Here is an 11,782-nt window from a genome sequence, read left to right on the forward strand (position 1 = left end):
GGGGCCAAAGTCCAACGATTTTTCCTTTAGGAACTCTACCAAACTCCTCCGACAATTTTGTGCCTAAACACTTGAAAGTTTGGATATAGGTTCCGTGAGCCTAGATCTAACTTAATAACTTGATTTGAGCCTACAAAAATAAATGTAACGGGATCAAAATAGGTGTAAAATTTTAAAAAAATGACCGCTTTTCTGTTTTTTTTTGGGGGGGGGGTCAACATACACCTCCAAACACCCGGGCAATACCGGGCTGAAATGCTAGTTATCTATAAAAGTGAGCGTGTCGGTGTGTGTCTGTGTGTGTACATTTCCCTACGCAATAACTCTGTCAATTTTAAGTCTACAGACACGAAATTTGATATACAGGGCACTGAGAGTTGGGGAAATCTTTTACTCGGTTTTTGGCCAGAAATTCGGCGATTAAGGAGTCAAAGTTCAACGATTTGTCCTTTGAGAACTCTACCAAACGCCTCCGACAGTTTTGGGTATAAGCAATTGAAATTTTAGACGTATGTTCTGTGGGCATGGATCTAACTTAATAACTTGATTTGAGGCCAAAACAATAAATGTTAAGGGGTCATAATAGGGGTCAAATTTAAATAAAAAACTTCACCTCTGCGGTCTCTACTCAGACAATTTCTGGTCTAAGCATTTGAAATTTTACATAAAAAGTATTTAGAGATAGAGCAAGCTTTTTAATCGATTTCGGTCGAAAATTTGAGCATCCAATACATAAATGTATGTATGTATGTATTTTCGTTGCTCAACACACACATGAGCAACGCCGGACACCCATGCTAGTATATATATATATATATATATATATATATATATATATATATATATATATATATATATATATATTTAAATGAAATGTGTAGAAAGTGATACAAGAGGTAACGGCAAGACACAAGCTGAAGCAGGTAAGAAAGTTTTATTAATACAACTTACAAATACATGTGTACATATTCATATATTTCTTATACACGTTATATTTATATTTGCACATTGATAACCTGGGAAAGTCGGTCTGGTGGTATATCTGTGTTATATAATATTTCGAGAAAGATCTCTTCGTCAGATATTTATTTGACTTTGGTTCAAACGTGCTGTTGTAAACAGTAACAGTCTCGAGGCAAACAATTGTTCGGAACTTGTTGATAGCATTTTAATTTAATATGGTTAGGGGTTTTTGTTGCTCATTTCTTTATTTTTATTTCTAATTTATTTATTTTTTTCATTTTTATAATATTTTATTTTTGGTTCAAACATGTTGTTGTAGACAGTAACAGTCCCATATTTGATTTATTTTTGTTTTGTTCTAGTAATATTATTCATATTTCGGGGGGGTATTTTATTTAATTCCTTATGTACTGTATGCATATTCATTTATGGATTATTGTACCTTTAATTTAATTATATAGTAATATTCTATTAATTATAATTAATCTTCGGAGATGTTGAGCTTGAAGTCTAAAAGTGCCAGGGATTTGACACCTGCCCCGACTTGTGTCTTTCCATTCTCTCTGAATTGTACCGCCTTCTACACACTTCATTTAACTACATACTATACAATGCTTCAAGTAAACTACATCCATCTCTTATATATATATATATATATATATATATATATATATATATATATATAAGGTTTAAGTAAATAATAGGAACGCGGAAAGTATATATTACAGAAATAGAATTGACCGCAGTAGATGAAAGAATAGATATATTTAATGTAAACAATCGGGGTTTTGACGCCATTTATCCCGACTTATTCTATTCATTGAATTATGCGCTTCCCAACAGATTTTTCTTTTAATACTTTTTAAATATAATTTTTGCCAAGACGAAAACAAGAAAGATAGAATTCAGTATACGTTTCTGTAGCTGGGTTGATCAATAGAAGAATACACGTCCAAAGACAGGTAAAATGACTCCTTTGAACCGAAGTGTTCAACAAATTTTATTGACTCTTATTAACGTAAAATTCAACTAGTACACTTTATTTTTAGAATGCTTTCCACAAATTTCATGCAAATCCATTACATACTTTTTGAATCTGGAGAATGTTTAACGTAAAAACGTAACATTATTTGTATCGAAAATTAATACAAATCTAGCGAATTAGGATTAATGATTGTTTGTTGATTATTCATCAATTCTCTTCTAATATATAAATGCAACTTTGTTTGTTTGTGTGTGTCTGTGTTTGTACGTTTGTTACTTCGTTCATTTTTGACTCCTAAAAGCTGCACAAATGTCTCCTATCTGTCTAGTAGTATCTCTAGATATATTTACTATCGGAATGCCTCCAATAATTATTTAAAATCTATAACTGTAAAAATCCGATTAAAATAGGAACAGTTAAATTTTGACTATTGTAAACGCCCTTCTACAGGCTAATATAAATTACAACCATTACATAAAGTAATTCTATAAAATACTCTTACTCTCTCTCTCTCTCTCTCTCGCTCACTCTTTTCTTTTCTTACTCTTTCTTTAATAATTCAATCTTCTACCACGTTGTTCGGGATCATTTTTATGTCCGTTTGTACATAAATGGTTTCTGTTTACAATGTCTCCCCACGGGACAGAGTTAGACACCAGGGTCGTTTTTTAATGTAGGGAAAAGGAACAAAAATAAAAATTGTCTCAGTCGTGAAGAATTTTTCCTCCACTGACAGTGAACAAGAAATTGAAGTGCAGCATCTGAAGAACAGATACTACACTTTGAGGTATTTATTTGCTTCCCCACCGAGCAAATTAAGCACAAGGCCGATTTTTAATGTGAGGAGTGAAGGGGAAATGGGGACCAACTCCCCGGGAATTAGGGGAGCTGGATAGTTACAATTGGTATGAAGGGTTGCCCCTACATTGACCAACGTCTTATATGTGCCCCCCCACATATAGTCTTTGCTTGCAGTATCTCCCGGACAGATACTACACTTTGATCTGGATCCGAAGGCCAAGAAGCCAGTTTATACATATAGTGTTGTTTTAAACTATTCATTTTTAACAGCTTATTACATGTAATCTCAAAAATGTATGTGAGATTATTATTAAAACCTCTGGAATAATTAATTATTAGAACATTTGGGTCTATTCCTATAGGCTTCACACACAATTATGTAAGATAAAGCTTAGATCGTAATTTACATAGAATTAGAAACGGTGCAAGTCTCATTATAATTGAAATAACTTATTTTGTTTTTGTTAAAAAAGAATGTAGAAATTAGTTTTTAAATTGTTAAATGATCGGAAATCGAAAAGAAAAGTTGAGATTATAATCGATTAAATAGGCAAGCCCCTTAAGAGGGAGATGCAGTCGGTAGACTGCAACAGAGCCTCGGTGTGTCGAAGTCTTATATCAAAATGTGCAATTTAGCGTGTCGTACTGTTGTTGCTTTTAAGCTAAACTTCAGTTTCGACTGCATTGTCACAAATATGGACAGTTACCCTTCTTAGATAATAGCCAGGTTGTCGGATTTATGAGTTAATAATAAGCCTACCACATATCCGCCATTTCGTCAAGCGACTAAGAAATACGTTTATTCACACACATGAACTAATGAAAAGTCAACAAACAATCATCTTCTATAATAAAATTATCACATGTCTGTTAAAATGTATGCATGCATGTATGAATGTATGTATGTATGTATGTGTGTATGTATGTATGTATGCATGTATGTGTGTATGTATGTATGTATGTATGTATGCCTAAAAAAATCCAAGCGTCTGTAAAGCATATCAATTGGACTGATGTTTTTCGTCGATTCGTACGTTGAGTTATTTAGAAAATTTGTGAATTTTTCAACATCATCATTATCATGAACTGGATGTGTGTGAGCCTAAAACAAACTCTTTATTTAAAAAAAAATCCAAGCGTTTGTAAATCATATCAATTGGACCGTTGTTTTTCGTCGATTCGTACGTTGAGTTATTTAGAAAATTATGTGTGAATTTGTCATCATCATCATCATCATCATCATCATCATCATCATCATCATCATCATCGTCGTCGTCGTCGTCGTCATAATCGTCATCATGTAATAGGAAGGAGGAAAAAGATCAGGATGGAAAAGGGGACAAAAACGGTCCAGCCGCTGATCACATACTATGTATGACTTTTGGAATGCTCATTCATGTGTATTTTACATGTATGTGTGTGTGTGTCCGTATGTATAGGCATATGTATGTATGTGCGTATTTGTATTTCTCTACGTGATTATGGTTGCACGTGTGTACACATGCATACGTATGTACGTATATGTTTATTGTCATGTGCATGTGGGGCGGAGAGAGCTTCCGTAAGCCGTGGTGAAAGCAACCACTCTAGGAGAAGCAAATATGAGATTTAAGAAAAACAAACATAAAGCGGGAGACCAGTACCTGCATTAAGCTAGTCTGTAGTTTGACTTGTTGCTGGCTATCTTGCTCTTGCTTATTTCTGGATGTAAAAATTTTGAACTGAGAAAGAGATTTAGCTGTCAAAAGCTAACACTCTGTAACATCATCTGTGTATAGATACTCCCTCAGCCATGGAAAAGTTGTGACGCGTGTAGGCCTGAAATGCTGCCATCATTATATGTATAGATGTATGTATAGGAGCATTTATGTTCATGTACAGGTGTATGTATATGGGTGTACATCTATGTGTATATGTATGTATATATGCATGTGTGTCTATATACGTAAGGGCGAATGAACTCTTTTTCTGGGTTAACGGCCAACTAGCACCGTGTATATTTGTGTGTGTATATGTGTATTGGGGTGTAGAGGACCCCCGTAAGCCGTGGTGAAGGCAACCTTTCTAGGAGAAGCAAATCTCTGATTTAAAAAACCATAAAGCGGAATACCATTACCCGCATTAAGCTGGTCTGCAGTTTAATTTGTTGCTGGCTATCTTGCTCTTGCTTGTTGCTGGATCTCAACATTTTGAACCGAGAGAGAGACTTAGCTGTCGTAGAAAGTTAAGACTCTGTAACATCATATTTGTATAGATACTCCCTCAGACATTTGGGCTCATGGACGTTAAATGTCTGAGGAAGTGGAACTCGCCTGACAAGACGTTGCAATCATCATCGTATATACGTATATATATTGTTTGTATATATATGTATATATGCATGTGTGCGTATGTGCATATATGAATGTGTGTATGTGTATATATGCCTGTCTGTATGTATGTATATGTATGCATGTATATCTGTATATATGTTCATGTTTGTGTAGGAGATCATATTCATGTATGTGTATGTGTATGTAGGTAAGTGTATATATATATATGCGCATATGTGTACATATGTGTATATGTATGTATATGTTTGCATGTATTTGTATATGGGTGTGTATTTATATGTATGTATATGTGCATGTATGCGTGTGTATGTATATGTATGTATGTGCATTATGCATTGCGTACGTATATATGTATATATGTGTGTATGTTTACAGATATATATGTGTGTATGTTTACAGATATATATGTATATTTGCATTTATATATATGTATGTATGCCATTGACCGTCTTGTGCATGTTTATGTATGTATATGTATGTTTATTATGTTAGTGTATGTATGCATGCATATATGTGTGTTATATGTATGTGTGTATGTGTATTATGTGTATATATGTATGTATTCGTGCATGTATATATATATATATGTATGTCTACTAGTGACCATCTTTAATGGCATGTCTGTTGGAGCGTGTGAATTTTGCCGGCAGGACTAAAGTCATTTTCGTCTCATGGACGTTCAGTGCCTGAGGGAGTTGCACTCGTCTGATAAGATGTTGCAATCATCATCATGTTTGCCTAACTTTCGACAGAGATGATGGATTTTCACGAGATCGGTATCATTTTAAAGCTCCACGTTTCGGACGACAAATATCGAGAAATTGGTATAAAACATTAGTTTCTTCATTCTCAACTCGGCAGTTTTCTACAGGGATGGGTCGTTGTTTTCGTCGATATTTTCGAAAGTCATCCCATCTTTAAGATTTACTAACCTTAATTTAAACCTTCTTCACTTCTGGTTTGGCGATAGACGCAACGGTAAAGACGTCACGTTGTTTCATTTTTTTTTTTTTTTGGGCGGTATTTTCCTACTTCGTGGTACGGGTTCGAGCCTGCGTGTTTACCTACACTTTTTGTTTGTTTTGCTCAACGCACACCCGCAAACACCCGAGGAACGGCAGGCACCCATTCTAGTTTAGTATAAACAAAAATGGGTCTCCATTTACAGCGTCCATGCTCACGGATGAGCAGCAAGAATCTTTCTTTAGCAGACCTCTATATTTTATACTTAGTATTTATAGTTGCTTTCAAGCTAAAAATTCAATCTCGAGTGCATTGTTACAAATAAGGACATTTACCCTTATGATTGTGCAAAGTTGTCTGTTTCATTATGTATATAGTAAGATTACGAGGTAACCTTCATTTCACCAAATACGCAAACACTTCAGAACTGTCTACACAATAATAATTCAGGATAAAACGAAATGTGTTTATATTTTCAGCCTACATACTCTTTTTTTTACACAGTGGCCACCACTTATCAAGGCCTGGAAGCCACTCAGGGATAAGGGTTATTGCAAGTACATTACGATAGTGTGGAGATTTGATGAAGTGTTTACTTAAGGGCGCGGTTCATTAGGAATTTGTTAACGTTGGACTTGAAGTTGTTTTTCGTGAAAGATTGGCGAGGGGGGACCAGAGATTGGAGCTCAGACGAGCACCTGCCATGAAAATAACGATAAAACAAAGATAGGCTCACAACGTCTCTTCTGTGGGAGAGAGGTTGCAGGGTAGAGAAAAAGGCCACCCACGACTAAGCCACGAAGTCTATTTTGTACTCTGTCAAGGCAGGATAGGCTGTTTTTAGCAGCTCCTGCCCAGATATGGCAGCAGTATTCCATCCATGGACGTACTTGACTTTTATATAGATACAGAATTGCATCACTAGTGAGATATCTTCTGGAGCGGTTGAAGGATCCCACCATCTTTCCAGCGACCTTGGCAACAGACTTGATGTACGAGTTCCATTTCAGATCAGGAATACAGGTCAAACCCAAAAGCTTGTCAAAACACGGGGCCTCACCCAGACGAGAGCCACCCATCCCAATTGATGACTTGAAACAGAAGAAGACAAGCACAATGGCAGTCTTAAGCAATTTCCTTGAGGAAGCAAGTCCGACGGCAGATTACAGAGAGGTGGCAGAGCTGTGCCTGATCCTGCTTGGTGAGGAATCTCCTCGACATATCCACTGGGCCAAGCCAGGTGTCATTCACCAAGCCCGATGGATGGCCAGGAACATTTTCTGTATGAAGATGCTCATGTTTTCCAAGTAACTAAAATACAACACGGACACTATCTTCAAGCTGGAGAGGATGAACAAGTTCCTGGTCTTATTCTGCACTAGCCACTGGGTGACCACCACATCTGCAGTTGATGCACCTATCCATGAGCTCTAGCTTATGAAGAACATGCTGCAATACAAGCAGTATGACTATGAACTGCAACCTCTGTTCTCAAGAAAATGAACAGCCACTGCTGATATCTGACACAGGAACTAGTGCCATTCACCTTGTTCAGTTCTCATGCCAGCATGACCAAGTCTGCAAAAGAGAAGCTCGCAGTCAAGGTGTCAGAAACCTGAGAGTTACAGGAAAGGCAAGCCAGTGTTTCCTGTCATCAATGCAGCTACAGTTCTCACAGACCTGGTAGGGCCAGAGTCTCACTTTCTGTTTGATGCTCTTCGCGTGAAATGTGACTGGCTCATTACTCCTGCTGACATCTGGGAAGGCAATGACAGCTACAAGAATGCACAGAAGTTTGTGAGGTCAATGAAAGTGACTAATGATGTGGCTGAGAGAGGTGTGAAACTAATGAGTGACTTTGCAACTCAGATCACACGTGACCCAAAGCAAAGAACCTGCTTACTACATGTTGTGGAGTACCACAGGAAAATATTTGACAGGTTCAAAAAAAGCCACATTGTACAAGTGAACATACATGTATTAGTAACATCCTATCTGACAGTTTCTTATGCAATATATGTGTCAGTGCAGTTCTATCATACAACCAAACTGATTTTTTGTAGAGTCCCAGCTGTTTGTGCATTAAAATTTGTTAAAATGTACACAGGTGTTCATGTGTTTTATTGTGCTTACGAACATATGCAAGAAAATTTTATTAGCTTTCATTTGGTACAACTTTCAATGCTATAGCATCAACTTCTGTAAAGCTACAATGAAAATAAGGATATAATATCCCATACTTTGCAGCGTTTTTGAAAAACGTCAACAATAAAATTACATGGCCCTTGAAGCAGGTATATATATATATATATATATATATATATATATATATATATATATATATATATATAAAATGGGTTAATAAATTCCAACGAAAGAAAGATGTATATTTAAATAAGGGAGTAGTAACCAACAATGTGTATTTTTTAACATTATTTTATTATTCCGTGTCTTGGTTTTTCATTGAGAATTATGTTTTTAAGTCATTGAAATCATTTTTACGCGCGTTTCAGACGGTCTGTGATGCGTCCTCGTAAGAAATTATTTTCAAATATGTTGGAGATGTAAAAATGGCGATTTTCGTAGATAATTTGAAGTTTTTCCAAGGGGTGGAGGCTTGTAAGTGTTTATTATTCATTGGTATGCTCAATTTATATTGCTCTTATATTGGGCTTGTCTAGGGAGACGTTGACCTGGCGGTAGTCGCTATCTCTTTTTTATTTTCCTTTAGGGTGGGGTAGGGTGTGTGTGCGCGTGTGTGTTCGTGTGTGTGCGTGTGTGTGTTTGCTTTTATTGGTTTGGGAATGTGTATATTGTTTTATAGTATTTTGGAGTTATTTGCTTCCTTAGGAAGGCGGCTGTGGTCCGAGGTCGTTACTAATGTGTATGTGTGGGGAGGGGGGACGGGTTCTTCTGAAATAACGGTAGGGGTGCTTTCATTCTATTTTGATATTTATTTTTTGGATTCTTGGATTTTAGTATTGTGATTTTTCGTTTTAGTCTTTTCGGGTATTCCTTATATTATGTTTGCTTAGAAAGAGGGTGTATTTTAAATAGGGGATTTTTTTAATGTTTCTATTTATTTGTCTCCCCATGTGGGTATGGCCAGACCCAGGATTGGTTCCTAGTGTGGAGAAGATTTTGTTCCCCAGAGGGGGGCATTGGAGGGGGTATAGGTATTGGAGGGGGATGATAGAAGGGATGATAGTCGTTTCAGTCATGAGGGGGTTCTCCTCCACTGACTGAGGAGGGAGCGAGGTGTTGGAACAGATATTATACTATGGTTCTAGGTGTCTCCTAGTGTTGTTGGTTTCGAGGTTAAGTAGGGTAGGTATTGTTCAGTGTGTTGTATTAGAGATAGGGGTGTTATGTCTGTGTGTGGTTGTATGCGCCCACGTGTGTGTGTTTTAATGTGTCGGTTCTGATTTATGTGTGGGTGTGTATATGTGTATGTGTATGGGTGTGCATGCGAGTGTACCTTACATTTGATGTTTTTGTGTGATGGTATTAGGTTCTGTTCAGTTCAGGAGTGAATCCGGTGATGAAGTTTTTTTACTGTGTAAGTAAATAAAAATAATTGTCTGTTTGGAAGATTGTCATTATTTTATAGCTGTTTCCACTGCATGTGTGTACGTGTTTTGAAACATAGAGGTGTCTATTATCTGCAATTTTGATGTTGCTCTTATGTAAGGCCACTCTATTGTTGAAATATTTGGTGGCGCCTATGTAGGATTTGTTGCATGTTGTGCATTTTAGTGCATATAATACATTTCTGGAGGTGCAATTTAGATCCTTTTTTATTTTGAATGTTTGTGCTTGGTTTTTGAATGTGTATGTGTTACCTTCTATTATTATGTCACATACTCCACATCGCGGTTTGTTGCATTTTGTAACTCCTTTTGTAGTATGTGGGACAAGTTTTGAGGAAGTTAGGATTTTTTAAAAGTTTTTGGTTTGGCGTTTGCTTTTTATTATTTTTGTTGTTTTAAGAATGTTGTTTAGTTTGTCGTTCTGATTGAGGAGGATAAAGTGTTTGCTATCTGTGTGAATAGTTATGGGTTGTTTGTGTTGTGTGTAGAGACGTATGGTAGAATTTGTTCTTTTTGTGTTCTTTTGGGGTTTTAAGTTGGTCTATTTTAATTTTTTCAGCCAGTTCAATACCTTTCTGTATTAGTGGAAGTGGGTATCCTCTTTTCCGCAGTGTTATTTGTAGTTCATTCAGTCTAGTTAAACGGAGGTGTCTGTCTGTTACTATGGTGCAGTCTCTACGTGCTAGGGAGTAGGATATTGATTTTAGACAGTTTTTAGGATGGTGGCTTTTGAAGTGGAGGTATTGTTGAGTGTCTGTGGGTTTGTGGTAGATGTCTGTGATTATGTTGTTGTTTTTCATTGTTACTAGGATGTCTAGGAAAGTAGTTCTGTGGGGCTTTGTTCTAGTGTGAAGTTTATTTTGGGGTGTAGATTTGGAGCAAAGTGTGGAGTTCTTTGATATCCCCCATGAGGTTCTCCAGAGGATAAAGCAGTCGTCTAGGTATCTTTTCCAAGATTTCATGTATAGTGTTTTTATATTGTGCCCGTACTTTTTCTCTATCCTTTCATAAAGGGTCTCTTCTAGGAAGGCGAGTGTAAGGGTGGCATAAGTCGGTGCAATTTTGGTACCCATTGCTGTGCCTAGTATTTGGATGTAGTTGTCTTTATTGAATTGGAATGAGTTGTTATTGAGGATTATGTCGATCCTATCAATCACGAATTGTTTATTGAATCTGGGGTGTAAATCTGTGTATGTTTGTCAATCCAATATGCGATAGCTTCTTTTCCTAGATTGTGTGAGATATTGCTATATAGGCTGCTAACATCGAATGTGGCTAGTATAGTCCTATCGCCTACTGTTTGTGGTAGGGAGCTAAGGAAGTGTGTGTTATTTCTTACAAAACTTCTGACTAGATTGGTGAATGGCTGGAATAGTATATCTATTAGGTTGCAAAGTCTGCTTGTTGGGCATGATGGTCCTACTACTATAGGTCTGAATGTGAGGTCGTTGAGGTTTGGAGTGCTTATGTATTCCGACTTTTGTATGTTGATTGCATGTCTTACCTGGTTAGATTTGTGTATTTTGGGTAGCCCATGGAAGATGTTTTTTTCTTTTTTAGGCAATGTACTATTGTATGTTGTGCAGATTTTTGTTATTTTAGATATGGTTGTGTCGTCTATGTTAGAGCTAATGGGTTTGTAATAATTTTCGTTCCCTAGTGATTCTGAAATTTTTGTTTTATAGAAGTCCTTATTCATTATAACTACTGCACTACCTTTGTCTACTTCCTTTATAACTAAGTTGTTATTGTGTTGGATTTTTTTAAGTGCTTGATTTTGTTTTCGTGTTAGATTACTGGTGGGGTTTTCTTTTTGTTGGGGGTTGAGGCTATTTAGTGTTTCAAAGAAGGTATTTAGTTCTTTTGTGTTGTTATGTTTGTTGGGGAAGTATGTTGATTTGTTCTTCACTAGAGAGTCGTCTGTTGTGTTATCGCTGTCGTTAATATATTAATAATATTATTAAAAAAAAGATAAGATGTGCATAAAAAAAATGGAAGTAATTTAAAACTCGACTGTCGCTACGAAATTAAGAAAAATGAATGAAAAAGAAGAGGAAAAACTGAGTGAAGAAGAAGAAAAAAATTGAATAAAATTTATAATAGAAAATAACACAGACAAGATGACGTTGAGAGGCGCCAAAAATATA

Source organism: Euprymna scolopes, chromosome 16 (genome assembly GCF_053919585.1).
Source record: "Euprymna scolopes isolate OS-2025 chromosome 16, ASM5391958v1, whole genome shotgun sequence".
NCBI lineage: Eukaryota > Metazoa > Mollusca > Cephalopoda > Sepiida > Sepiolidae > Euprymna > Euprymna scolopes.